Source organism: Vulpes lagopus, chromosome 6 (genome assembly GCF_018345385.1).
Source record: "Vulpes lagopus strain Blue_001 chromosome 6, ASM1834538v1, whole genome shotgun sequence".
NCBI classification, from domain to species: Eukaryota; Metazoa; Chordata; class Mammalia; order Carnivora; family Canidae; genus Vulpes; species Vulpes lagopus.
Window position 1 is genome coordinate 2,687,241 of NC_054829.1, and position 27,607 is coordinate 2,714,847.

At 52.9% G+C, this 27,607-nt stretch overlaps 1 protein-coding gene across 3 annotated transcripts in view; it reads right to left on the reverse strand.

Annotated features, from left to right (window-relative positions):
- TRAF3 (TNF receptor associated factor 3) overlaps positions 1-4,983 on the reverse strand; it is a 109,450-nt gene extending 104,467 nt beyond the window's left edge. For 2 of the 3 annotated variants that reach the window (XM_041759221.1, XM_041759219.1), the window contains exon 1: positions 4,700-4,983. The gene's annotated coding sequence lies outside the window, so the exon portion shown is untranslated. Of the gene's footprint in view, positions 1-1,317; positions 2,165-4,699 lie in introns of those variants that run through there. The other variant, XM_041759220.1, reaches the window with a different exon arrangement.
- Positions 4,984-27,607: the final 22,624 nt, after the last annotated feature.

The following is a 27,607-nucleotide window of genomic DNA, read 5'->3' on the forward strand; positions in this document are numbered from 1 at the left end:
CATCCCAGGACCCTGGGATCATGACCTAAGCCAAAGGCAGATGCTCAACCAACTGAGCCACCGAGGCTCCGGTACAAGCCTCTTTGAAAGCTAAGCATGACAGAAGAGGGGGGTGGGCGCAGGGGTGCACAGTCAAGAGAGGCAGCTACAAGGCACACTCAACTGCAGACATTATCAGCCAAACCACAAAGAATTACTGTGTGGCATCTGGCATGTCTCCCCCTCTCCCAAACTTGTAGTTCTGTACAGGAGAGGCCTAATGGGTCCCTCATTACCTCCTGTATGCAGGCTTCCTACTGGCTATTAACCTTCCAGAGTACAAAGCCAGGCTCTGAAAATCTTCCTTATAATTATCACGACCCCTGGAGAATCATGTTTTAGCACTCTGATAGTATGATGGTCCTAAAAATTTCATTATCCTACTTGGCTAATCGATTTGACTTTTCTTTCCACTTAAAGGAACCAAGTTTCCAATAAATATGCTTTAGGGTTTTGCCATAGAGTCAGTGTTTAAATTGGAAAGGAAATCAGAATATCAGAACAGTGGGCCTGATACCTTTCTTGGTGGCATGTTCTCATAAAAAGTTACCCAATCACCTCCATTAAAAAAAAAACAAACTACATAGTTAAAATCAACATGGAACAAGCCCCAGAAAAACGTGAATCATGGAATGAAATTACAGGACCGGAATTTTTTTTTTTTTTTAATTTCTTGAGAATTAAAGAGATTTAGGTCATTTCAGCACAGATGACAGGGCAGTAAGTTGGGGGGAGGCGTAGGTTCCTGAGGAACAGATGCTTTTTATTAACATTTACACCTCTCTCCTCCCCACCACTTTTTAAGACTTTCTACCAAGAATGCGAAACAGTCAGGACAGCGGTGTGCTGCTCCCTAGTGCAGTCTCCCCTTGGCAGCAGCAAATCACCTGGCCCACTTGAGCTAGACAGAGGACAGCACAGGAAACATCATGACTGGAAATCCACTGACCAGCAGCATCGCCAGCACTGTGTCTACTGGCAAGAAGTAACAAATTGTCAGATCTCATCTTACCAAAACATAGGGAGGATGGAGAGAAATCCTCTTCCTGCCATTCTAAGGGTCCTGCAAGAATTCCAATGGCTTCCCTGACTACCCCCAGCCAGCCAAAGCTTCCCCTCTTCCTGAATTCCTCCCCATACTTCCAGTCTTCCACACAATCCACTACTTGACTTTAGCCTACATTTTATGACTACTTAGTTTCGTCCTGGTGGGTCTTCCCTCTCCAGCTGAGCACCAGTCCCCCGAGGGCAGGGTGGTAAATTTCCACTTTTCCTCACCCTTCCTGCCACAAGCTTCAGTCCTGGTGCTGTCTTGGTCCAATACCTGTGGTTTCAGGCATCTCCCTTCCTGGTGCACGGGGGCAAACTTCTGCAGACCATGCCCTTCAAGGCAGGAACTGTATCTCACTCATCCTAGCTCTGTAACAAAAACATTATGGAAACTCAAGGCACATTAATTGAACATTAAGTTAGATGAGAAAAAGATTTCCAACTTCCAGTTAATGATCCACTTATCTCGAGGAATACAGAATTCAGCAAGAGATTCCCACCTGATCGTTGGGAGTTGTGAGAAACCGACAGTTACCTACCTACATTTAGGACATCTTACTACCTGCCAGCCTCAGCCCAGTGTCTACACATGGAGACAAAAAATTTCAGCCAAAAAAATTTTACTGCTTGATAATAAAAACCTTACCTTTCCTTCACAGCGGGGTCAGTTCCCCACCCCCCACTTGTCTAGAAGACTGTTGTGCAGAATGCAGACAGTCGGTAAAGGCTCCTTAAAATGAGAATGTCGTTTTGTATTTTTTAGTCAGTTATGAATGACTGATACTACACGAGCACACAGTTTCCTTACATTTTTCCTTTCTGCTCAAAATTACATTTTCTTCTGTGACCTCTAGCTCCCCTGGACCCAAAGCCTCTTGCTATGAGGGCACCTACCCCCACTCACCTCTCTCTACTGCCCTCCTGCGCACAGGCATCTGGCCTTTCCCTCTGGCCGCATGCCTTCAGCTCAGAACAAGCCTAAGCATCACCTCCACAATTAGGCCTCCACTGCCTCTCTCTGGTCATCTTCCAGATCCACGGGCTTCACTTCCTTCTTTCTCACTCAGTAACTCTCTTCCCAGTTTCTGTCCAAATGTGAAGTCAATATTACGACTCTCCCCTCTCCCACCCACCCCCAAAAAATATTTCTTCCCTTACAAACGCTTATAGAAGCGTTTGTGTGCTTACACAAGGGATCCTAACTCTATGGAATCAGCACAGAGGGCCTTGGTCATAAGACGTATCCTCTATCAAGTTAATAATTCTTAAATTATTATTTCTTTGACCACGGCAAGGAAACTCAGCTATTGCATAATACTTGATAGTTCAGATCACTTGCTGTTTGGAGAGTCCTGCTATATGAGGATGAGAAAATAGAGATGGGCAAATTTCACGCAATTTCCTTTGTTTGCTTGAGCCAGCCCAGACTTGCAACACCACAGTGACAGTTTTATCTTTCTTCAAGTACAGCTTTACCATCACAGAGAAGGACTTTAAGGGAGTGATAAATCATTCCCATCCTCAGTTCATTAGCATATCTATCCCGACAATACCCCAGAAAGGCCTTTCTCCGCTTTGCACAGTGAAAAAATAAAGGGATTCTAGCCAGGGTGTTTACAGAATCAAAAATCCCAAACAGGGGAAGACAGCAAGAGGCAGCTCAGATGTTTCGCTTAAATGAAGGACTTTCTTGAAGGCATGAAGAAGGGTAGAAATATTTTGAGGGAATTAACAGAAACCACTGACCACTGCTACTGCCTGTTTCCAGTGGAATGTCTTTACACCCTTCTCAGTAAGTGAGGCCATCTTATTAATTCCAAAATGTATGAATAGAATCCAAGAAAAATAACTGGTCTTCTTTCCCCTTGCAGAAAAATTCACATGAATGTCCTTAAAAAAAAAAAAATGCTGAAATTCTCCCTGCCAGTGCTCTCTGCTTTCCTGGCTTCTGCATTGTGACAGCTGGAACTGATGGCGTCTGGGTGAGACACCTTAACATCTTAAACCTCATGCGTGATAGGGACGGATTTTAACTAGTGATGCTGGAATCCCGGGTCTGTCAGGGTGTCTGTCACGAGCATCTATCTACTCACAAGGATTTCAAATCTTATATATTTTCCAGTTTCCATACCGATAAAGCTCATTTTGCTGGGCCGAAGAATTTTTTCACCTTTAGACTAATGCTAAATACATACCCATACAGTCACAACAGGGTAAAAAGGCAAATTTCCCCCTTTCAGTTGAAAATCGAACGGCTTGTACACTATTTTGCCAGACATCCTTACACATGATGCAGTCTTTTTAACAGGCCATTTTCAAAGATGGGAAAGACACGCGAAGATTTTAGCACCAACTGACGGTCCGCCTGGTCGTTTTCCTTAAATGAGGGTTTTATAGATCTATAGAAGGTTACAGAATACGTTTCCAAAAGCTTCACTAGTGTGTACTGACAGCAAATGCTACCCAAAAAAAAAAAAAAAAAAAATTATGGCTCCTCCTCAGTTGTATGCTGTGAATGTAAATCAAGAAGCAGTAGGTAACGCTCCTCGATACAGCCTTTATGACTCCACAAAAATAAATGCACACACACACTCACACAGTCACACACTCACACACACACGCCGTATCTCCGTCTGAAAGCTGATTCAGGGCTTAATAGGAAAAACGTGAAATAAAACTGCTTCCTTCAACGGCCCATTATCTGAAGGGTTCTTAAATTTCAAAGCACGTCCACGGCCGGCCGTTCGTTCATCCATTTCCATTCTGCTGCTATGTTTTCAGATTAAGGGTAAGGAATGTTCCACACAGAATCCTCTCCACAGGTCCCGATATTAAATCGCTGTCCCCGAGTGGGGTGACAGGGTGAAAACGTGGCAAAGCGTGTACGTGAAGCCAGAGAGAGCCTGGCGCCTCGAGATGAAATCTTAAATACCGTGGCAGGGATCGTTTTCATTTTCTGCACCTCTGGGAGCCCAGCCTGACCTTTCCTATTAATCAAAGGTGGAATGTGTGCGTTTTGCCCCAAACCGGAGCCCAGTACCCGCCTGCCTTCGAGGCCACTGCAGCTCCCCGATTATGAATCAGTCAGAGGCTCATCTGCAGAGGAATGACTCAGTATAAACTTTTAAATAATGGCTCAAAAAAAAAAAAAGCAAAAAAACAACCCCACCGGCCGCCAGCCCGGGGGGTGGGGGGGGCAGGTCGGCGGACGCAGCCCCCGAGCCGGGCGCCCCTCCCGCCGCCGCACACACACGGCCCCGCGGCGGACGCCGGCTCTCCCCACCCCGCGGGGCTCGCGCTTTCCAGAGGCCTCGCACCCCGTTTCCTGAAAAGCTGAGGGCACCCCGGCCCGCGGGCCCCGGGCCCGGCCTCGAGGACAAAGTTTTCCGAAGTTGAGGCGCTCGGGGGGCGGGCGGGCCCGGGCGGGGGCGGGGGCGAGGCGGCGCCGCACCGGGCACTCGCCGCCGGGCGCCGGGCCTGCTCCGCCCCGGCCCCGCTCCGGCCCCGGGCCCGCCGCCGCCGCCGCCGCCGCCGCCGCCGGCGCGGGAAGGAGCCGCCGGGGATGCAGCCGCCCGCCCGCCCGCCGCCCGCCAACACCTCAGCCCCTTACCCCGCGGTCCGCCCCGCTCGGCCGGCTCAGGGGCTCCGGGCGCGTCCTCCGCCGCGGTCCGCAGCGTCCTGCTCCCCGGGCAGCCCCATGTCGGGGGGCGGGGAAGGGCCGGCGGCCGCCGCCGCCGCCGGCTGGAAAGTCCCTGCTGGGCTGCAACCCCGGCTCGCGCACGCGGCGGCCGCGCCGCGCCGCGCTCCCTCGCGCCCTCACGCACCCTCTCGCAGCACTTCCTCTCGCGCGCTGGAAATCCCCGCCGGCCGCCGGAGCGCGCCCCGGCGCGCGCCCGCCCCGCCCCCGCCGCCCGCGCGCGCGCGTGGGAGCGCAGGACCCGGCGAGCGCGGCCGGCCCCACGCGCACGCGCGCCCCCGCGCTGCCCCCTCCCCTGCCCGCGCGCACGCGCACGCGCGCACACACGCACGCGGCCCGTTGCTAAGGCCCGGCCCGCCCCGCGCCCGCCCGCCGGCCTTAGCAACGGCGCGGCGGCGCGAGCCCGGCCGGCCCCCGCCGCCCCCCGCGCCCGCCGCCCGCCCCCTCGCTCTGCGCGGCCCGCGCGCCCCCGGCCGTCCTCCGTCCTCCGTCCTCCGTCCTCCCCCCCTTTCCGGGTTAAAAAAAAAAAAAGCCACGCAGCCGTGTGTGGGCCCCAAAGGTGCAGGTTCGGCGGCGGCCGGGAGCGATGGCGTCACCCGGTTCACCCGCGCAGCCACGCTCACTCCCGCAGGCGGCAGCCTGGACACACGCTCGCTTGCACCCGCGCACCCGCGCACTTGCCCCTCACACTCACGCTCACACGCCCCCGGGCACAGGCACCCTCGAGCCCTCGCACCACACACACTCACACCCGCCGCAGCACACGCGCGCTCACACGTCCCTCTCACACGCGCACAGGTGGGTGGGGCTGAAGGTGACTCAAGCCATCTGGGCCTCTGCGCCCCGGTATGGAGAGCGGGATGTCGGCGCAGTTGTTTGCCTGGAGTTTCCTCTCCTTCCTCCCGGGGCTCCTCCCACACCCAGGAAGCTGCGCCCGGGACTGGGGACCGGGTGGCCAGGGTGCCACCAGTGCCCCACGCTCGCACCTGGCGCGGGCGCCCGGGCCGCGGGGTCCAGGGCCCGCGCAGCCTCGACGCCGTGCACCCAGGCCTGTGCGGGAGGGGCGCGGGGGGCTCCAGAGCCGGCCCCCGCCCCGGGGTCCCCGGGGTCGCCCTGGCCCTCTTAGGTCGCACGCACCCGGCCTGGCCGGGCCTCTCCCAGGGAGGCCAACTCTAGCATGTGTACGAGTCAACACGGAGGCAACGGAAGGGGCTCTCCGTGCCTCTCCGCCCGTGGGGGCTCCCGTGGGGGCTCACGAAGATCCCCGACCAGAGCTGACACCAGTGTGACCAGCGCCGGCCCGTCTTCCTCCTTATATTCCTCCCATGACTCATGAGAGTCGAGGCAGGAAGTCCAGCATCTCCGGCAGCCTCCCCGCGGGGCGTTCCGGAGCCCTGGACGGTCGCCGCGGCCCGACAGGTGTATTCTGCAGCCCCAGCACAGAGGGGCCTGGTACCCCCATTCGGGTTGCAGTGGCGCCCCCGCCGGGGCCACGGAAGGGCACAGCACCTTGAGTTCAGACCAGAGGACCCGACATGGCTGCCGTTCCCCACCCCGACCAACTCTGTCAAGGTGACAGGCCTGCGGCGCCAGCCCCTGCACACAGACCCCTGGGCTCTGTGCTGAGCCGGGGTCCCCGGGTGGGCTCCCCTGTCCCCGTGCTGGGTTCCCCTCCAGAGCCCTGGGTGTCCTTTCCTGCCTCTTAGAGTTGCAGTGACCCCAGCCCGAAAGGGTCAGGCCCTGGCTGCTTCCCGTGCCCCAGGCTGCAGGGCCCCTGCTTGTGGGCCCACCTCCTCCCAGGTCCCCAGATCCCACCCGACCACCGTCCTGGGACACCGTGGGCCAGGTGCTCACGCACCTGTTAGGGGAACTTTAGGCCGGTGAATAGGGTCTCATGAGGCCTCTCCCTGAATATGATGATCAGGCCCTCAAGTGGCACCCATGCAGAGACCTTGCCCCCACCGCCCCATGGAGGTCTAACTTGGGCCCCACACTATATGACAAGGGCTCTTTTTAAGACTTTGCCAAAATAGGACTGCCAAAAATTCTCCAGACTGGGCTATTTTTGTTCTTTTAAAATAAGGAAGGAGGTAGAAGTTTCAGAGATCCATCAGAGGGGTTTTCTGGGAACTCCTTTTACTCTCTACCCAAGCCCTATGGAGCCACCTGGAGAATGAATAGATTCAGGTACGGCCCGGGTGGAGCCCTCTGCTGGTGAGACCTGCTCCTTGTCCTCGTCCCCTTCCACCTCTCCTTTATCTTCTCCAACTGTCCCAGCAGTTCTGCATCCCCTGCTTTTAGGGACGACACGGGGACCACACAAATAATTTTTGCCCCAAACAGGGCAACCGCTCTAGGGGGGCGGGTCCTCTGTCCCCTGCAGTTCCAGCCGGCGGCAGCAGTGATGGGCGGCAAGGAGGGCCAATCACAGCTCTCCTCCGCTCTCAGAGGCAGCCCTCTCTGTTCCCTATGGCAACGTGGAACAACAAGCTGACACCATTTCTGGACAAAGAAATTTCTCACAGGGATTTATGTAGCATTACATGTTCTGTTTGCTCTATTTCTGGGAGAAGTGCACACAGATATTAGAGCCACGGCTCAGAAGCCAATGGAGTTTGTTTTCCAGAGACGGGGAAAAAGAATCCATGGTATAGTGTTAGGGGACTTTAGGCCCGTGAATAGGGTCTCATGAGGCCTCTCCCTGAATATGATGATCAGGCCCTCAAGTGGCACCCATGCAAAGATTTGCCCCCACCACCCCATGGATGGAGTCACCTCAGGACCCCATGTCACCTCAGGAGGGACCAGAACACACAGCAAAATAAAAACAGTTATACTGTCCACACAAGTGGTTTCCAAACTTTGAATTTTACAGCACAACCCAGTTGTGTATCACGTATATGTGCATACACACACACACACATATGACAACACTTAACCTCAAACATGTGACGTACTCTATTTTCTATCCCATTCTATTTTTTTTAAAGATTTTATTTATTTTACACAGAGGGAGAAAAAGCAAGCATAAGCAGGAGGAGCAGGAGAGGGAGAAGCAGACTCTGCTGAACAGGAAATGTGACATGGGGTTCAATTCCAGGACCCCGAAATTATGACCTGAGCCAAAGGCAGACGCTTCACCCACTGAGCCTCCCAGGCACCCCCACATTTTTATTTTTTAAATACTGTTGCTACCCTCTCCATTCACTGTTGGTTTGTAACCTGAAGTTTGAAACTGCCTTCCACTGAAAGAAAGGCCAAGGATGGTGGATGGGGGCAGGCCCCAGGTTTGGGGTGGTCAGTATGGGAAGCCCCCTGCCTCCTCCTGCTCCACGGTCAGCGTGCATCGCAGTGGCCGAGCTGGGGGGCCGATGCTACCAGCCCCTCTTCCCTTCAAGTGGACCATGGCTAAGGGCAGAGGTGCCCCAGAGAAGATGCAGGCTGCCTGTGCCCCTCTCTGGTCAGGGACAGCAGGAAGCAACACAAGGGAAATGGGGCCTGGGGAGGGACAGGGTGGCTGAGGTCTACAAACCTAGCCAGGATTCTTGTGCAAGTAATAGGAGCAGGGAAGGCGGGAGATTTGGGGAACTGGCCACATAAAGCTTTAATTTTCTCTCATTTCTGTGGGCTGCTCAGGGACACAAAGGCACTTTGGGAAGACCCATTCTGGGACTTGCACATGTGTGTGTGCACACACACTATCTCTGGCACATTTTCTCCGTCCTTCTGAAGAATCTGAGCATGGGATGAAGTCACACCAAGCAAAAGGGGGTATTTTTCTGCAGACCTCGTGGGAGACAAGGAAGAGGATTTGCATTAAGAACTACACAGCAGGGGATCCCTGGGTGGCGCAGCGGTTTAGCTTAGCGCCTGCCTTTGGCCCGGGGCGCGATCCTGGAGACCTGGGATCGAGTCCCACGTCAGGCTCCCGGCATGGAGCCTACTTCTCCCTCCTCCTCTCTCTCTCTCTCTCTCTCTCTGTCTATCATAAATAAATAAATAAATCTTTAAAAAAAAAAAAAAGAACTACACAGCAGGGGCACCTGGGTGGCTCAGTTGGTTGGACATCTGCCTTTGGCTCAGGCTGTGATCCCAGGGTCCTGGGATCAAGCCCCACATTGGGCTCCCTGCTCAGTGGGGAGCCTGCTTCTCCCTCTCCCTCTGCCTGCCACTCCCCCTGTTTGTGCTCTATCAAATAAATAAAATCTTAAAAAAAAAAAAAAAAAAAAAAAAGAACTACACAGCAAACTCACAAAACCTGCTGTGAAAATCTGGGTGCCTGCCTTTGAATCCTATGCAGAAGCTTTGCCTCCTCTGGGTGATCACTGACCTTCTCCCTCAACCTGCGGGTTCATCACAGCCCCTGTCCTCCCCACCCTCCCCCAGGAATTCAGCTGGAGCCTCAGGTGGCACGCTCCACTTCATGAACAAGCCAGTGGCTGGTGGAGTCCTACCGCCAGCTCATCCTAGCCCAGCAGACTCCTAGGCAGTAGGGGTCTGCTCCTCCCTGCTCATTAGAAATCAAGAGGGAGAAGGTTATTGGGTCCAAATTAAGCCTTGGATTAATGAGATAAAACGTTTGAAAAGTACAAGAATCGTTCTAATTCATCAAAACTGCAATGTGACATCTCACTATGAGTAAAGGCAAATGTGGTGCCCTTCCCCATCTCTCAAAGCTGGTGGTGATGAGCCTGAAATGTCATATGATGTCAGATCAAAGCCACTTTTCCCACTGTCCCCTTGCTCATTAGTGCATTCAGTCAAGACCTGCTTGTTGTCAAGACCTGCCAGCTCTCTTCCAGCATGGAACCAATTAAATGCTTGCCCTTTTGGAGCTTACCTTCTAGCAGGTGAAAACAAAATAAATTGCAAGTGAGTTTATAACAAAACTCTGAAGCAAGCCAGAGCAGAGAAGAAGAGAGAGGCCTGGGGTGAATGGCCAGGGAAGGCGGTAGGGAAGGTGTTAGATAAGGTATCACTTGCATGTAGACCTAAAAGAAAAGAGGAGGATATTATGTGGCTATCAGTGGGAAAAGCGCCCAGGAAGAGGGAACAGCATGGGCAAAGGCCCTGAGGTCAACAAGCACTTGGGAGGCCAGGATGGCTGAAGCCAAGGAGCAGGACAGAGTCAAAGAGGATGAAGGCGAGGGTGGGGATTAGGGCTCAGGGGTGCTGGAGACACAGGGCCTTTCGGGTCATCAACAGAGCTTTGGTTTTACTCTGAGATGGGGGCCATCACAAAGTTTGATTGATACCTAATACTCTATCCAAACTAACCCTACATTTGATCTTACTTCATTGTCATTCAGCTAATAAACATATGCTGAGAACCAGGCAAATCTGAACGACAATGGGACGTTTTCTCGTGACATGATGCATGAGATAGATCACAGTTGATGAAGCTTGGTGTTAGCAACTAGAAACACAAACCTCCTGGGTATTAAAAAAAAAAAAAAAAAAAAAAAAGGAGGTTAATCCCTCTTTACCCAGTGCCTCCACATCCAGGACTCTCTTCCAAGAAATAATACTGAATGCTGGGAAACCATTAGGTACCTACTCCCTGCAAACCTGAAGAAAGGGAATGAGCATCACACCGTTTATCTGGGTGCCATCATGGTGGTGTTCTAAACCGGCGGGTGCTTAGAGCCCCATGGGGGTGAGACCCCACAGCACACAGCCTGCAGGCTGAGCATCTCTGGCCACAGCAGTGCTGTCCCTTGCAACAGCTGGAGCTGCTCTCAGTGGCCTAGTCCCCTGGAAAAACCAGGGAGCTAAGGTTTCCCGTGCTCACCTTCTCCACCCACACTGGCCTCCTGGGAGCCTCTGTGACTCAGGCCAACCCAGGCCTCAGAACCTTTGCCCACGCCCTTCCCTCTGCCCAGAACACTCTTCCTCTGGGTCTCTGTATGCTTCACTCTTTCTCTTCCTTTGATCCCAGCCAGTGGGAGCATTCCAAATAAAACGTGCATTTCCAGGACTTACCATATCCACCTTCAAGCGGGCCCTTGGCCCAACACGGTGGCTTCACACCCAAGCAGGAAGGATGCCATGGGTCAGGCCCCCAGCTCTTCTTGCCAAAGGGCCCCCAAAGTATTGTGGTGATGAGGTCCCTAGGAAAGGTGAACCGGCGAGGAATTCACTAGAACAGGAGAATGCTAGACCAGGAATTGAAAAAGCAGAACTCTGCTCATGACTAACTGTATAATCTTAGGAAGGCACCTTACCTCCCTAGCCCTGGGTTTCCCCTTTTGCAGAGCGGAAATAAGACTGCCTGCCCTACCCCAAGGGGGCTGTAAAGGAGGATGATACCAGCGGGGCCATGTGGCCAACATGTCCCTGAGAGGTGCCACGATGCCCAGAAGAAAGGCACAGGGCTGTATTTCAGGTGTCAGTATACATAAAGGACCTGCCGGGCTCTCCCAGTGTACAAGGGATTGCTCGCATTGCAAGTGTTCATCATCAGTTGCCATGGGTCAAAATCACATTTGCCTGGGTATTTTGGGGGGATGTTACCTAACCTAGGACCTTCTTATTACACTTTCAGGGGTGCCAGCCCCGTGCAATGTGAAATTGACAGACAAACCTCAATATCCGTTCACTGCAAAGCATTTTCGGAGGAGCTGGTCCTCCGGCCTCCTCTGCCTCTACAAAAAGAATCACACCAACCCCAGCACCTGGGGTGCAGTGTTCTTCAAACAGCAGCTAGCAGTCCATCAATGGATCATAAAATCAGTCAAGTGGGTGTGACCAACATATTGTTTAAAAATGAAATAAAATATGGGGATCCCTGGGTGGCTCAGTGGTTCAGTGTCTACCTTCGACTGAGGGCGTGATCCTGGAGTCCCAGGATCAAGTCCCGCATCTGGCTTCCTGATGGAGCCTGCTTCTCCCTCTGCCTGTTTCTCTGCCTCTCTGTGTGTGTGTGTGTGTGTGTGTGTGTGTGTGTGTCATGAATTAAAAAAAATAAATAAATAAGAAAGATAAGAAAATAGAAAATAGCAAGAGGGGATCCCCGGGTGGCGCAGCAGTTTGGCGCCTGTCTTTGGCCGGGGGCGCGATCCTGGAGACCCAGGATCGAATCCCACGTCGGGCTCCCGGGGGAAGGAGCCTGCTTCCCCCTCTGCCTGTGTCTCTGCCCCTCCCTCTCTCTCTGTGTGACTATCATAAATACATTTTTTAAAAAATTAAAAAAGAAAAAAGAAAATAGCAAGAGGCTTCACACCTAGTAAGGATTGGTATGGTTTCATAAAAGTCTTGTTTTAGTTCTGCATGAATGGTTCTGTTCATGTGTCTTCAGGTAAAACGTCTTTCTCACTGTGGGCCTCGGTGAAAAAGTCTGAAAAGCCACCACCCTCAAGGAGACACGACTCCGGTGTTATTTCTACAACTGTGTAAAAGCTCTTTTCCTGACTTCTGCTGACACATCTTTTTTGTGTGCCATGCATAATGCAAGTTCCACCCATTCTGGGATGAAATAGTCAAGATTAAGAGAGTCTGAATTAACAAGGTTTGTTATATTCAAAAAAACTCATGATGATGGGCTTTCGTTCCTACTGTTCCTGAGCAGCCCCAAGTGGAGAACCCTGGGGCCTGGCTTCACCATCACCTGGCTGTCTGAAGGCTTTGGCCCGCCCAAGGGGTCAGCTCCCTCCCTCTCTCTCTCTCTCCAGGGCTGCTGCAGGCCTGACTTAGGGTAGAAGCCACTGCCACTCTCTCTGGCAGAAGGCCCTAGGCCGCCATTAAAATATTCGGCTAAGTGAATGAATGTGCCAATGAATGAATGAATGAATGAACGAACGAATGAACAAGTGAACCTCTGCCCCAAGCCAAATCCTTCCTGTCCACTTCATGTAACTCCAGTTTCACGCTGTCAGATTTATCAGCAAGCAGCTCCCCACAAAGGCCTCTGACCCAGGACTGGTTCAGAGCTAGTGCCAGCTCCAGAATCTCCACAAAGTTTATGATGTGACCATCTGTCTAGAAGAGTGTCCAGAGGACCTGTCTTGAATCCTTATTTCCATGACAACATGATTCCTTTATTTAATATGTGGACTTGAGGTAAATGTGGGGAGCTGCTGAAAATTGGGGGCCTTTGGCCACCCCCTTGACCACACCACTGTGTCCACTTCTGTGTGGACACAGGAGAAACCCAGGGCCTGGTATCTGCCCACCCGAAGCCGATCAAGAATCCGCTCTAGAACACCACAGATTTTGCCTCCCAGGGAGTTGCCACCATAACCAGCTCTGACTTCATTCTTTCTGGCCGGGTTGTGTTTGGGGCAGCCTACATGGACTTGTGTCTTGTTATTCACCTGAGGCATGTGAACTATGATTAATCAAATCAACTACAATGAGAATTCCCAAACTCTGGGGGCATTTTAAGGCCTCAAGAGTAAGCTGAGGCCAGTGTTGGTGAGCCAGTATGAAAGAATCCAGTTTGGCCCTCCTTCGTGGAGGTGGGCCTAGGAAGCGGTTCTTGGAGAGGGCAGTTGGGGTGTGGAGTTTCCAGTCTGGAGGCCAAAAGGGATCTAAGTAGGCCTGTAATTGCCAAATCACCTCTGTTCTCTGTCCTAGGTAGCGAGCATAAGAACAGCAGATTCACAAATTCATGTTCTCATTACACCTCTAGCTAATCAATGGCTCTAAGTTGTTAATTTCCATGAGTGATTTGCAATGTAGATGAGTTTTCATAACTACCACATTTGAATTTCCCTCTACTATTTTTTAACATGGGCCCAAATAAGCTCATTTCACAGGAAGATCTAACACTGCTACGTGCTGATACCTGAAATGACAGTTTTAGGGCTTCTTGAAGTCACTAATCACTGCTCTGCAATTAGCAGGGCACCTAAATAGCCCTGCTTCATCAGGCTAACAAGAGTTTGCTAAACACCAGCTGTATTGTACTTCCTAAAGCCAGGGGACCCAGAGCTGGCCAACAAGCCTTGAGGACACCATTAAAGGGACCGAGGGCTGGCGTGGACATCTACCTGGGCTCTCTACGGACCCTGGCCCACGGTCCAGGTGTCTTGGGCATGCCCCTGTGCCTCTCCAGTGGCACTTCCCTTCTTATGGGGGATTTAAGAGACAGTGAGAGGCAGTCGGGCAGGGCTCCTGTACACTGTCCTCGTGATGCTGCCCGTGAAGCCTCAGTGGGGGGAGGCCCTGCCAGGATGGGCACTCAGGCACTCAGGGCGCAGCCTGATGTGGCTGCCCTGATGGCTGTCACAGGAAATGGCCTTTCCTCCCTTGCTGTTTCTTTTTGAGTATGAGGCAAACTAAAAAATTTCCCCACAGATGGTGAAGGAACCAAAGTCGGACACTCTAACTTTGGTTTGGGGATTTTGCTCTTCTGATGGGGCCCTTCATTCTGCAAGTCCAAATGCAGAAACTGAGATGCCAGCACCCAGAACAAGGCTGTCCCAGGCCACTCCCCAGAAAGAACACCAACTGGTGTTCACCCAAGGCCTCCCTTGGACTCTGCCCGTTGTAGGGAAACAATTTGAATAGGCACAGGCCCGTCCGAAGCTGCCTGGGTGATCGAGAAGTGGGACTTGGGGGGCGCCTGGGTGGCTCAGTTGGTTAGGCGTCTGCCTTCGGCTCAGGTCATGACCCCAGGGTTCTGGGATCAAGCCTCAAGCTGGGCTCCCTGCTCCGTGGGAGTCTGCTTCTCCCTCATCCTCTGCCCCTCCCCTGCTTGTGCTCTCTCTCAAATAAATAAATGAAATAATTAAAAAGAACCTGGACTTGGGTATTCCTTTCATACTTCAATTTGAGTGGATGTCTTTTGAGTCTGAAAAAAAAAAAAATGTTAGAAAAGGATCAAGGAGAAGTACCCCCAGCTTGTCTAGAGCCTTGATTCCATTTTCCCCCATCACTTTTAAGGATAAATAAAGTTGCTTTTGCCCCAGGATTGGTCAAAAAATAACATCCACCTGTATATCTTTGAAACACTCATTCATTCCTATGCTCACAATGTCCATTGGGCAGTTGAAGAATGGGATCCACTCCTGAGCCTGTTGTGCTGGTAAATCCCAAAAAGCTGCTTGGCCTGCGGTGGTGATGGGCAGGGGGGAGACCACATCTTCCCCTCTGTGGGTAATGGCCTGTGAAGGGTCTTCCCCGCTCCCTCCTCTTCACTCCCCTTAGCCCAAGCTTCAGGGCTCCCTGCCAAGACTGGCTGGAAGGAGGGGTGAATGTGAACTTGCTGAAGTCATTTTTCAGTGGTTTTTGCCCCCAGAGAAGGGCCCAGCTACCACTGGGTTGTCAAAAGACCTGAAACTAATAATGCAATATAATCTCTGACATTTGCCCAGAAAAACAAGGCAGCCTAACATAGAACTCCTAAAACCTTTTGTAATCAGGCAAAATCCAGTAGCATCATTCAGGTCTATGTGTCAAAGTTAGGACCCTTTCAAAAATGCTGTAATTTCGCCCCAAGCCATTGCTTGCCACTTACCATCCCTCTCTCACCCCTCACTCTCACCCGCCATTCCCCCGTGCCATTTCTGCCACCATCCTCCTCAACTTCCCCGGCCACCAATTCTCTTCCCACCACGTCCTCCGCACTCCCTTAACATCCTGTCCATGAGTGCTCCCTGCAATCACCACTGTCCTCCACATGCCTGTCATGCATTGCCTGCCACTCACCGTTTCCGCCATCACTCCTCTGCCAACCTCTCTCCCCCCACCAACCCCTACCTACCACTCTCAACCTCCTAGGAATGACGTGTGTCATTCTCTCTACTGCTCGTCCCCTAGACTCAGCTATGAGCAAAGCCTGAAAAGAGGGCAGCCTTCGTGAGCTGGGAATCGATGCCCACACCTCCAAATTGCATCTTAAATCCCAGAGCTCTGCCCCCAGGAATCACCTCCTTCCTGGACCTCTCCTGTTCTCCTGGTCCTTGAAAACTGCAGAGCCACACTCCTGAGGTTGGAGACTTGCTCTGAAAGGCTGGAGATGCAGAAGGCAGCCTGAGAAGAAGCCCAGACAAAGTTTGGAAATGGGCACACTTCCAGAATTTCCAACAAAGAAGAAAGACCTTTAACCAGTCTGTCACAAAGAGACTTACTGTTGTGGAAGCTTCTCTCCTGGATTCTCTAGTGGAAGGGGGTTGGAGGGGCAGGATGGCTTGCTGGAGAACAAGGAGGATCTGTCTGGCTACAAACACGAGGGTCTCACTGTATAGGAACTTTTACTAACATTCATTGATACTGCCGTGAGCCAGGCACTTTGAGAGGCTCTGGGAGTGGAAAGAGAAATGGGACCAACAGGACAGACACACGTGCTTGCGTGCGCGCGCATGTGCACGTGCACACACACACACAGAATTAGCCTGTGCACGAATGAGGACCAGTGTGCAGCAGAGGACCAGTGGTTTGGACAGTGTCTCACGTCCTCAGGAAGCTCCTCTTCTGTTCTCCATGATAACAGGGAGATGGATATTGTCTCAGATCAGTGTATGGTCACAATTACTGGCCAACAAATTAGACCAAAACTTATGGCTTAGACGACAATCATTTATTATCTTTCAAGGCTTCTGTGGGTCAGGAATTTGGGAAGGGTTTAGCTGAGTAGGGTCTCTCCTCCAGCTGCAGTCAGATCGCAGTGACCTCTGAACAGTATGGGGGTGGCTAAGCATCTCTCCATGGGCTACTTGAGCTTTCTCACAACACGGCAGCCTCAGGACAGTCTGACAGGCTAGAGGCTTCAAGAATGGTTTCCAGTCAACAAGGCAGGATCTGTATTACCTTCGGTAACCTATTGGAAGTCACACAGTGTCACTTTCGCCATTCCCTGTTGGTTGCAAGCAGGGAGTGTCCAGGGCACCCTCTAGAGACACAAGTGGGATAGAAAATATCTTGGACCGTCCTGAGAAAATACAGTCTCTACACTTGAGTTCCTTGGAAGCAGAGCCTGCAAGGTATTTTGGGGACGTGTGATCTGTTGAAGTCATGTTTTTCAATAAAAGCCAACTGGGGAGAGAAGGAGGGGAGTGGGGTAGGGAAGGGAAAAGAGCTGAGTGAGGGTGTGGGGTCCCAAAGGAAGTCATGCCCTCACTGGTGCCCAATGGGCTCAGGACAACAAGTCACACCACAGTTGCCCCTGCCTGTGAACCAGTCAGCCATTGGCTATGAGCACCCCCAGGAAGAGACAACGAATGTAAGCTGGGGTGCGTGGCTCTCATCAGCTGAAGCAATTCTCTGGAGAAGGCAGCTGTGAGCTGTTAGCAGCCAACACTCAGAGCATTTGGAGTCTAAGTGGGGCTCTGTGCTAGGCTGCAGAATGCCACAAATTCCTATTTCTGCATCCATGCCCTTCTGCATGTGACTTTGTTATTTATTTATTTATTTATTTATTTATTTTTTATTTATTTCACATGTGACTTTGTTACTCCTTCCATCAGGAGGAGTCTATGCCTCACTCCTTAAATCTGGGCTTAGCCATATGACTTGCATTGGTCAATGGGATATTAGCAAATGTAATCCATGCAAAGGCTTGAAAAGTGCTTGTTCATTGGAGTTTATGCTCTCTTGTGGCACTTGGAGCCATGAGACCATGGAAATGAACTCAAGGCAACTTCTAAAGGGACCACACAGAAGAGAACCAAGGCATTCCAGTTAATAGCCTTGATCTGCCAGAAATGTGCATCCAGCCACCCTAAATCACCCAGCCCCAGCAGAGCCACATGAGTGAGCCCACAAGGTGAGACTATAGACCTATCCAGCTGAGCCCAGCCCAAACTTTTAATTCACAGAATCAAAGGCCAATAAATGATTGTTATTTTAAGTCACTAAGCTCCTGGGTTATTTGTTACACAGCAAGCCTATCTCATACAGGCACCAATAGTGCCCACTCCAGAACTCCAGTGGTCCCAAAGGCTGCTAACTCTCTATACTTGCACGGATGGGGAAAAAAAGGGACTGTCTCCTGGGTCTGGCTTTGGCCCTCTGACCCTCTGACTCTTCGGTATGCCATTCACACTGACCTGCACAGCCATCAACCAAGAGCGTTCCCTAAACCTCCAGAGTCCTTCACCCCAGAACTGAGATCTATGGAGACCCTTTGGAGCTCTTGAGGGTCCTGGAGGCAAATGGGACCCAGCCCTGGAGGAACTCGCAGAGCAGTGCCCCTTGTCTAAGTCCAAGCTTTTTGCCCTTGGGGCCCCAAACTTTGGATTTGGGCAAAAGTCAGGGTCACTGAGTCATCTCTCCCATTATTACAGCCTCAAATTAGAGTCAGGGAATTGTGTCAGCAGGTTTAGGAAATGCCAAGCTGCTCCTTCTTGCAAAACAATTTTTGGGTCTCTTGGATAAAGATTTCAATATTAAACATTAAGATTTTGCTATGATTAAATTCTCACTGGGCATGAAGAAAGAGCTGTAACTACATTTCAATGTAGCATTTGAGGGGATTTAGTGCTTTTCCATTAATTTTTTTTAAATGTCAAGGGTATATATCTTTCTTCGAGGACTCAGCCTATGGCAAATTTCAGATTTAAAAACACCCGGCGATGGACTTATGAGACCAAAAGGGGAGGTGAAAATCTACAATTCAAAAATTGTAAAACTGCTAAGTTTTCAGTTACTTCAAAAATCATCTCAGTGGAAAATTTTGTAAGCTTCCCACACATAATCAAAGAGATCTGGTTTGGAATTGCAACTGAAATAAACCCTTGTAAGAGCTTGCTTTCTGAATAAAATGATCAAGCTGAGATCAAAGGAACTTGGGAGTGATTGGGTCTCATTACAAAAAACCCAACTGAAGGACCACGTTTATGCTGTCACATGGAAACATGCTGGACCCTCTCTCTCTCCCCTTCTCTCTCCCTTTCTCCCTCAGCCTTACCTCAAAGCCAAGAAAGCAAGCAGAAGGGACGGTCTTCAATTTTATGGAGCAATGAGACTTGTAGTAAATATTTATTAGCTGTTTAGTAAATATAATTAAATTTCTGGCTGAGCTTTACATGGCTATCTTATTCGAATTAGCTAAGGTTTACTTTCAAATCCAAGTGGATACGGTGGAGTAAAGCCATGTAGGTATTAAAGAGCAAATGATAAACTGATGCTGATTACAGCAAGAGGGCAGGGGCTTCCTGTGTCTCTGAGGGCCAAAGGGCCTGGTCAGGGAGCCAAAGCCAGGGCAGATGCCCTCGTCTTGTGCCCTCTCTGCCCTGTGTGGAGGGGTACCACCATCTCTTGCCAGCACAGTGCCAGAGAAACTGTGGCTCCTTCCCCAGGAAGGAAGCGTGCGTACAGGTGCCTTCTAAGGGCTGGGCTCGTCCACTCCAGCACCCATGTCACTGGGATCCACGAGAGAAGGCCTTTGGCAAGATCCTACAGTCCCCAGTCAGCAGTTCAGAGCACAACCTCCTAACTCCCTCTCCAGTGCTCAGAACACTAACCCCACCCACTAACCCCTTCAATATGTCGGTGCTTTCACCTCCTAAAAAGAGACTTTTACCTGCAGTTTCATTCGGAGGCATGTACTCTAGAGGATGAGAACATCTGTCCGTATAAAAATTGTTCACGAATGTTCATGGCAGCATCAGTCCTGACAGCCAAGAGGAGGAAATAGCCGATGTGCCTCAGCTGATGAATGAATAAACACATGAAGTATCCATACAATGGAACGGTATTTGGCAATAAAAGGTAGGAAGTAGTGATACATGCTGTAACATGGATGAACCCCGATATGACCACGTTAAGTGGAAGAAGCTGGACACAAAAGGACCACACGGCCTACGATCCCATTATGTAAAATGTCCCAAACAGGCAAATCCAGAGAAAGAAAGTAGATGAGTGGTGACCCAGGGCGATATGGGGAGAAATAAAGGGGTGACCGCTGCAGGACCAGTGGTTTCTTTTTGGGGTGACAAGCTGTCCTGGCCCAGCCTGGCCATGGCACGCTGGCCTGGTCCCCTCCCCGGGCAGGCCAGGCCGGGCTCGCCCGAGAGGCAGAGGAACGACTTGCAATCTGTTGCTGTGTATTATGCTATTCACTTGCATCTTGGGGTTTTGTTAATCTTAGTGACAAGAAAGCCCCCCCCTCCCCCCCTTTTGTCCCTTTGGGGCCATCCCACTTCGGTGGTGTCCCAGGTATCACGTGTCCTCCGGAGCAGCTTCACTGGCTGGCCGGGCGCCCAGTGCCCTTCGGAGGGGCCTTCGGAGCACCCTCCGCGCCTCGCGGCCCGACGTTGTGCTGCACGGGGGCGCTTTTTACATTCAACTTTACTATTTTTACTATTATGAGACTTTCCCTCCGAATTCTTCAATAAACACTGCTTTTCAAAAAAAATAAAAATAAAAAAAATAAAAAATAAAATTGATTGTGGTGATGGTTGCCCAACCTCGTGAATATACCAACAGCCACTGAATTGTAGGCTTCAAAAACGCGATACCACTTTACGGTATGCAAATCACACCTAATTCTTACAAAGGACTTGCACTGGATGGCTGTGGCGACAGCTAAGGTCTGGGTTCAAATCCCAGCTCCCCCTCCTACAGGCTGTGGGCCTTTGGGTGACGTGCCGCTCGGCCCCCATCTTCCCGGTTCCCCGACCCCGACCTGGTGTCCGCGGCAGGGCTGCTGTGAGGACTCCGAGAGCCGCCTCCGGGGTCCTGAACCCACACGGAGCACGTGCTTGCTCCTGCGCGTGCTGAGGAGGCGGGCCGGGCTCTGCCATGTGACTCGGGGGCAAACTCTGATAGGCTGAGCCGATGGCTCTGCTAGCCAATGGCTGGCTTAGCACAGGGCATGTGACCCAGTCCGAGCCAATCAGATGTGAGCGGCTAGCTGCTGAGGGATGTCGGGAAAGGCTTCGAGGCGGATAGGAGGCGCGGAGACGGAGGTAATTTCCTTCTTCTGTTAATGTTCGGCTCGGGCTGCAGTTGGCTCCTCGTCAGTCACTTCGTGACCATGTGGGGACTCACCGGTGGGGGCGAGGGTGGCAGGGGAACAGTGTAGGAGAACGGCCCTTCAGGGTGGCGCCGCCGCGCCCTGTGCCGCTCGCGTCGCCCGTGGCCCCGCTGCAGTCGCCGCTGAAGCTTCCCAGGCGGGGGCAGCCGCAGAGCCCCCCAGGCTGTGACGACGGGGCGTCGCCGATGGGGGTCTCCGCGGCCGGCGCCAGGACGGCAGCAGGCATGTTTCCAACAGGTTTCTCACTAACCACCTGTTTATTTTCTTCTGGAAACATCCACCCTTCTTCCAGCGCTTGCCTGCGTCTTTGGTCTCTGTCTGTGATTGATAACTGTGCTGCTGGCCTCTAGGATCGGCTGCCGGAGGCGGAACCTCTCGCTTGGATCTGTGCTTTGTGTGCTTTAGCCCTGACACCGAGCCCACGGCTTGTAGGAACCCGCCAACGCGAGGACCCTCGGGGCTCTGAGGGCTGCCGGGGAGACGGCTCTGATGAGGCGCACGGCAGGGTGTGCTCCCGCTGCCGACCCCTGCCTCGGTTTCTCCGAGGCAATTTCGTCATCAGTGAAGGGGCCCAGAGGATTTCCACGTGTCTCCTGGTTCAGACATTGCTGTGAGTCCACAGTGATGGTGGCAGGTAACGGGGGAACAAAGGGCCACTTCCCTCTCTCGGGGAGAAGAATTCGTGCATGCATTCCCTCACTAATTCCCTCTCTCGGGGAGAAGAATTCGTGCATGCATTCCCTCACTAATTCCCTCTCTCGTGGAGAAGAATTCGTGCATGCATTCCCTCACTAATTCCGGGACGCCCGTTAGGTTCCTAAAGCTCCCCGAAGGAGGCAGCTGTTAAACTGCCTCTCGACACCAGCTGGGGCTTTCCAGGCCCAGGAGGAGCGTGTAGTCTTCAGGCATCAGACCTGAGATGGGCCGAGGCAGGGAGACACCAGGCTGTTGTGCACTCGGGACACCGAGGGCCAGCGGTGACCCTCAGTGCTTGTCTCTAGCCCTGGTGGGGAGGTCAGGAGCAGGCCCGAATCCTAGATGTGGGCTCCAGGCAGAGGCTGCTGATGGACGGGTGACAGGTTGCTCAGATTCTCTTCAGGAAAGGAACTCCAGGCAGAGCGTGGACCAGGGCAGCCACGGGCACAGTGGGCAGCTGCCAGGCCTGAGGACAGCGATGCCAAGGGTCTGAGCAGAGGCCCAGCCTGCGTCTGGCAGGTGGGAGGTTGGCACTGATCTGAGGTGGGCTGAGGCTCTGACGTTGACAGGACTTGAGGGGACTCTGAGGCCTCAGGTGCTCCAGCTTAGGTGCCTGGGGCGGGAGGTGTGAGGACAGTGGGTCTGGCTGTGATGACCTTGGATGTGTGCAGATGAGGCTCCTGTAGCACACTGTGGGGAGACCCAAGGGAGCTGGGGTGGTGGTGGAGGTCAGGAGTGGGAGCCTCTGAGGAGATGGTAGGCAATCTGGAGAGAGAAGGGGCCCACCCACAGGGTCCTCACCATGCATTTCTTCTTAGCAGGCAGGACTGTGGTCAAAGGCCTGCTGAGTCAGGGCCCAGTTTCTGTGAGCCAGAGCGCCCTGGAGGAGGGAAGAGAGAATCAGGGGAGTGGAAATAAGGCCCCAGTGATGAGCACAGACAGTGGACATGCATGGTTTAACTTGGGGTAGTAAAAATAACAAACCCAACCTCTCCCCTGAGGTACTAAAATTCCCCACTTTTAGAGTGGGGTTAACTTTAGCAAGAGTGAGAGTAAGCCAGCTTTGTGGAAGACAGCTTCCAGGTCTCCTTAGACAACCCCAATGGATTCCAGCAGCTGGTTCCACCCCTGCCTCAGTTTCCCCATTCTCAGTGGTTGTGAGCATATTCCTCCCTCCTGCAGTTTCACCCTGGGAAGCAGTCCTCACCCTTTGAACTTGAGGCCCCAGATGGGGAGATAACAGCCACACTGGAGCACCGCTTCCCACTCACTCAGACCCCGAGTCCATGGTCCTGCAATCCCAGCCTCCTCCTGAGTTTCCAGCAGAAATGTATAAAGATTTAATAGCTGAGGGCTGTAATGAGAGCTTAGATTATTAAGATCTCATTTCTCTTTGAAAATCTCTCATGAAGTATTCTCTTAAATAATTAAAACTAAATTCCACCTATCAAAATAAATGAAAAGGCGGGTGTCCTTGAGTGACTTCTCAGGGCCACCAGCTCTTTTCTGTGTGCACTGTCACTAGAGGAATTAGCTCACAAATCCTGGGCTTCCTAAACCCATTCCCTCCCCCTCTCAGGCCAGAGCTGTTCAGGTTGACATTGGTCAAGTGACCAACCTTCCCGATATACCACCGTCCTGAAGATACAGACAGGCAAAAAAAACCTCTTGTCGACATCAGATGTTGGCACCAATTGGCCAACCCTAAAATAAGGATTTATATATATTCCAAGAATGCAATTTCATCTATACTTAGAAGATGAAAATCAGCCTTGCTGGACGGTGAGCTCATCACCTCCCAGGATTCAGCCGGCGTCTGTCTGTGGGATCTCCCACCAGCCTCTCTGGGGCCGCAGGGCCCTCTGGCTGGCGACCTAGTGGCTGTTGCTCCCTCCTGACAGGAGTAGAGGTTTTGGGCTGAGGTCGTTGTGATGGAGTGATGGACAGCAGAGGGAAGGGAAGACAGGCTGTACCGACTGGACATTTTTCTGCACGTCTGGGGCGCAGGTGTCTGCTCTCCCCCATCCACGCACCCTACTGGTTCCCTCTGAACTTTTCCTCCTCAGGACCTCATTCTCATGCCACCCAGGAAGGGCTCCACTTAGAGACCTTTCCACCTGTACACATCCCTTTCCTACTAGGTGCTAGGTGGGGCACTAGGTGGGCACAGCAGAGGCCCCTCGTGCTCGAGGCCAGCAGCACCCGAATGAGTCCCATTCCAAAAAACGGGCTGCCGCTGCTGTGCACAGGCTGCCAGCCTAGGACCTCCTGGCCCCTCCGGTCCTTCAGAAATCACCACTGATGTGTCTCTACTCCAGAACACACAGTAGCTCCTGTGGCCAGCCAGAGATCTGAACCCTGAGTGACCAAAGCAGATAAAGAATGATGACCATGGGCCAGGGCTGAGTCTGCCCCAAGGGGAGGGAATATGAGGTCTTAACATGGTCTTGGCCGTAAAGGGCTTCCCTTTAGTGGGGAAACAACTTCATGCCCACAATGTGGACATGTGGGGATGTACCCAGAGTGTGTGTGTGTGTGTGTGGGGGGGGGCGTTGGGGTCATTGCAGGGGTCTCCTGAGAGGGGATGCCTGAGCCGGCCAGCCAAGGACATCCAGATAGAGAGCCAGGGTGCTGAAGGCCCAGGAGGCTGGGGTTTACCTCAGGGCCAAGGGCAGCCACAGAAGACGGGGGTGCTGGCCAGATATGCATTCTGGACAAACCTCCTGCTGGCCCATGTGGAGGACAGAGTTGTGGAGGGTGGAGGTGGGTTCCTGGGGAGGGTGCTGAGGGCCTGAGCTGGGCAAGGAGCATAAAACACCAAGCAAGAGGCTCGGTTTTGGGATGCTGATAGAGGTGGCAGAGACAGAGTTCGTGGCCTGGGGACCAGGAGGGGAGATTGGTGCTTGAGTGGACGATGGTGCCACTGCTGAGAGGGGGACCCAGGAGGAGCCAAGGGTTGGGAGATTGGCCAGGCAGAGCAGGTGCTGAGAACAGCAGAGAGGCAAGTTTCAAGGAGACCTTGGTTATTCATTCAGTCCTTTTCTGCCCAGGACCTCCTTGGGACAGGCCTCCTGCAGGTGGGGCCACACTGGCCATTAGCACTCGGAGCTCCCCACAGCACCTGCAGTCAGGAGACCATCAGAACACTATCCCACAGCAAATATAAATCACAGATGAATCAGGGCATGAGCCCTCCAGGAAAGCCCAGTAGCTGGGAAGGCCTTTCTGAGGTGAGCTGGAGCCCAGCCTAATAGAAGGAATCCTGGAGAAAGCTGGCAAGGGGCAGGGCCAAAAGGATGTGGAGAGGAATCTAGAGGTAACTGAAGAGATCCCATCAGGGCACAGACGTGGTTCAGAGCGCACTGTTGAAAGAGCAACCGCTTTAGGCAGCTCCAAAGAAGGGCCCTTCCAGGGTAGCCCCGTGAAGTCGCACAGGTTGTGCATTTCACGGAGTCAGACATCTAGGAAGGCGCCACTCCCGGTGCAGGTATCTAAGGCCTGTATTACAGAAAAGGGCAGTGCTCTAACCACACAGCATGTGTGGCCACTTGCCATCACCTGTAACAAGGTGTCTTCAGGAAGAGGTGCTTTTTTCTAAGTCATAGCTCGAGGCTGTAAAGGGTATCAGGTCCAGAGGTTCCAGAAGACTGGCCCAAACCATTTCTCTGCCATGGAGGGGCAGGAACCCTCCAGGACAGGTAGGCAGCTCCTGGGAAGTGAGGAAGTAGGGCCAGGGCTAGAGGCAAGATGGCCCTGAGCCTGAGTCTGTGAGGAAGGGGCCGAGCCAGTGGAGCAGAGCAGAGGTCTCAGGCAGGATGGGGTCCTGTAGCACCTGGCCCTGGTTGGCGGGTAAAGTGGCAAGAGAAGAGGGGGAATTGGGGTGTTGGCTGTAGAGGATCCCCAGGCTGCCTTAACCTCCACCACACACATGGCCCAGGAAATAGGCTGTGACCCACCAGACTCCCAGTTACACCTGGAGAGAACATTCTGGTGACATGCAGGCAGGCAGGCCCATTCACCTGTGAAATAATCTAGGAAATATTTATTGTGAGGGTATAATTTCTGTCTATGGGTATCCATAAAGGTATTTTCACTATAAATTGGGGGAAAGCTCCATGAATGCCTTTTTCCCTCTCCGTTTGCTCTGGGTTAAAAAGAGCTGCTCTCTAAATATTAGGTGCACACCCAGGTCCTCCCCCCTCTTCCCCTCCCACCTAAGCCCATACCCCACCCTCCAGACCTGTCCACCAGTCTCCACAGGGAGGGCTTGGCACTAGGCTGTGGCCTTAGCTGGCTCTTGCCAGGATTCAAATCCTGACGGAGGAGGAGGGAGGAGAAGAAAGGAGGGACAGTGGGGAGGGGCGGGGAGGGGCCACAGAAGCTGATCAGCCATGGCCCCAAAAGAGGGTCATGATAGAAGCCACACAGAGCATCTTGAAAAGAAAGGGCAGCCTGTCCAATCATGGTGATGACTGTAATGATAATCATAACAGTGGTAGCTCCCCCCCCCCCCGCCGCTGGCTCTCCCAGGGCCCTGAGTGTACCCCGCTCCTCTCACTTAATACTCACTACCGCCCCCATGCGGAGGTTCCATCACCTCTGAAGCCCAGAGAGGGGAAGTAACTCACGGAGGGTCAGGCAGCTCCTGAGCAGTGCAGGTGAGGTCTGAGGGCAGCTGCGTGGACCTCCAGCACATGCAGGTAGGAGCCAGGCACCTCTGGCCCCCTACACCGCAGGGCACCCGCCACCAGTGAGCCAGTTCTTGGACACACAGCTTAGCCAGTACACACAGCATAAAACACAGACACTTCTGGATGGACTGGTCTGCATTCTGGACCTCCCACAACCCTGCGACTACCTCCTAGGGCCCCAGTGGTTGCTCTCAAGAGCCCCACCCTGACCCCCTAAGCCCTGGATTCCTCTCCCCGATCTGGGCCCTGATAGAGCTGCCCTGGATGTCTGTCCTCATCCATGCAGGCTTTGCCAAAGTGGGGACACCCTGCTTTGTGACCACATCCTTGTTCCTGATGACAGGGGACCCAGTAGTAGGGTCACTGAGCTCTGGGCAGGAGGCTCCTAGAGTGCATTGCTGTGGTTGAAAAGCAAAGGCTTTTGTTGGCCTGTGACTCTCTGGGGCGTTTTGTAGGAGCAGGCCTTCTTGACATCATTGTCACCTCCTTTTCCAAGGCCACATGGTGTGAAGAATGCACCTGGGCCAGGCTCTCAGGGTGTCCCTGGCCTGTACCCCAATATCTGCAGAGCCAAGGTGGATGGTGCTGGGTGATGAGCCTCAAGGGTCTCGGGTCTCCCTGAAGCCAGGAGAGCCCCGGGCCAGCTCCCAGCCTTCCTGCCTTCCTGCCTTTCGATTGCCGTCCCAGGGTGCTTGCTAGATGGTGTCTCAGTGTCCCCAGCAGATTGAGCCCTGAGAGTTTGCAGAGGTGAGCAGCTCCAGCCCTCTGCCTGCAGTGGCTCTGTCTGGGTCTCCTGCCTGCTTCCCTGGATCCTTTCCCAGATGAGCTGCCTGCACCCATGTCCTTGCTGTCACTCTGTTTTCTGGGCACTTGTACCCTACCGCCTCTCCGAGCTCTGACTCCCTCCCCTGGGAAAGAGCACCAGGAACAGGGTAGCAGGTTTGAGGTACCTGGGCTGGACTCGTGGAGGTGCTCAGCAAACTGAGGAAGGGCCATGAATGAGCTGAGAGGTTCCAGAATGCTCAGTCTCGCTCCTGCTACTTGTGGATTCCTGGTGTATTATTATTTGTTGATTGTTGGTATAATTTTTGTTGATTTGCTGATTATTGTTTGTTGATTCTGGGCTTGCAGAGCCACAAATATTCACGTATCTCAAACATTCCCTGCTGTTTCCTGGCTAATTCAAGCAAAACCCAGAATGTTCTGCCTGGGTGCTCAGTGCCTCGCTGTTGCCAGATAATGGACAGGGAGAGGCCCTGCCCCCACCTGCTCTGGGAAAACAGAATGATTAGCCAGGAAGACTTCCCTGGGTGGGTGGTAAGCATCGCGCAGAGATATCAGCCCCGGCCAGCTCTGACCACGCAGAAAGCCGGTGCGCAGCCATGGGGGTGCCCTCCCCGCACAGGCGCCACTGCGGCTTTGGGAGCAGGAGCTGATGGACAGCCGCACACCGCAGTCCTCCCCCTCCCCAGCATCCAGCCCCTGGGACTACCGCCTGCAGGATGTTGCCTGGGC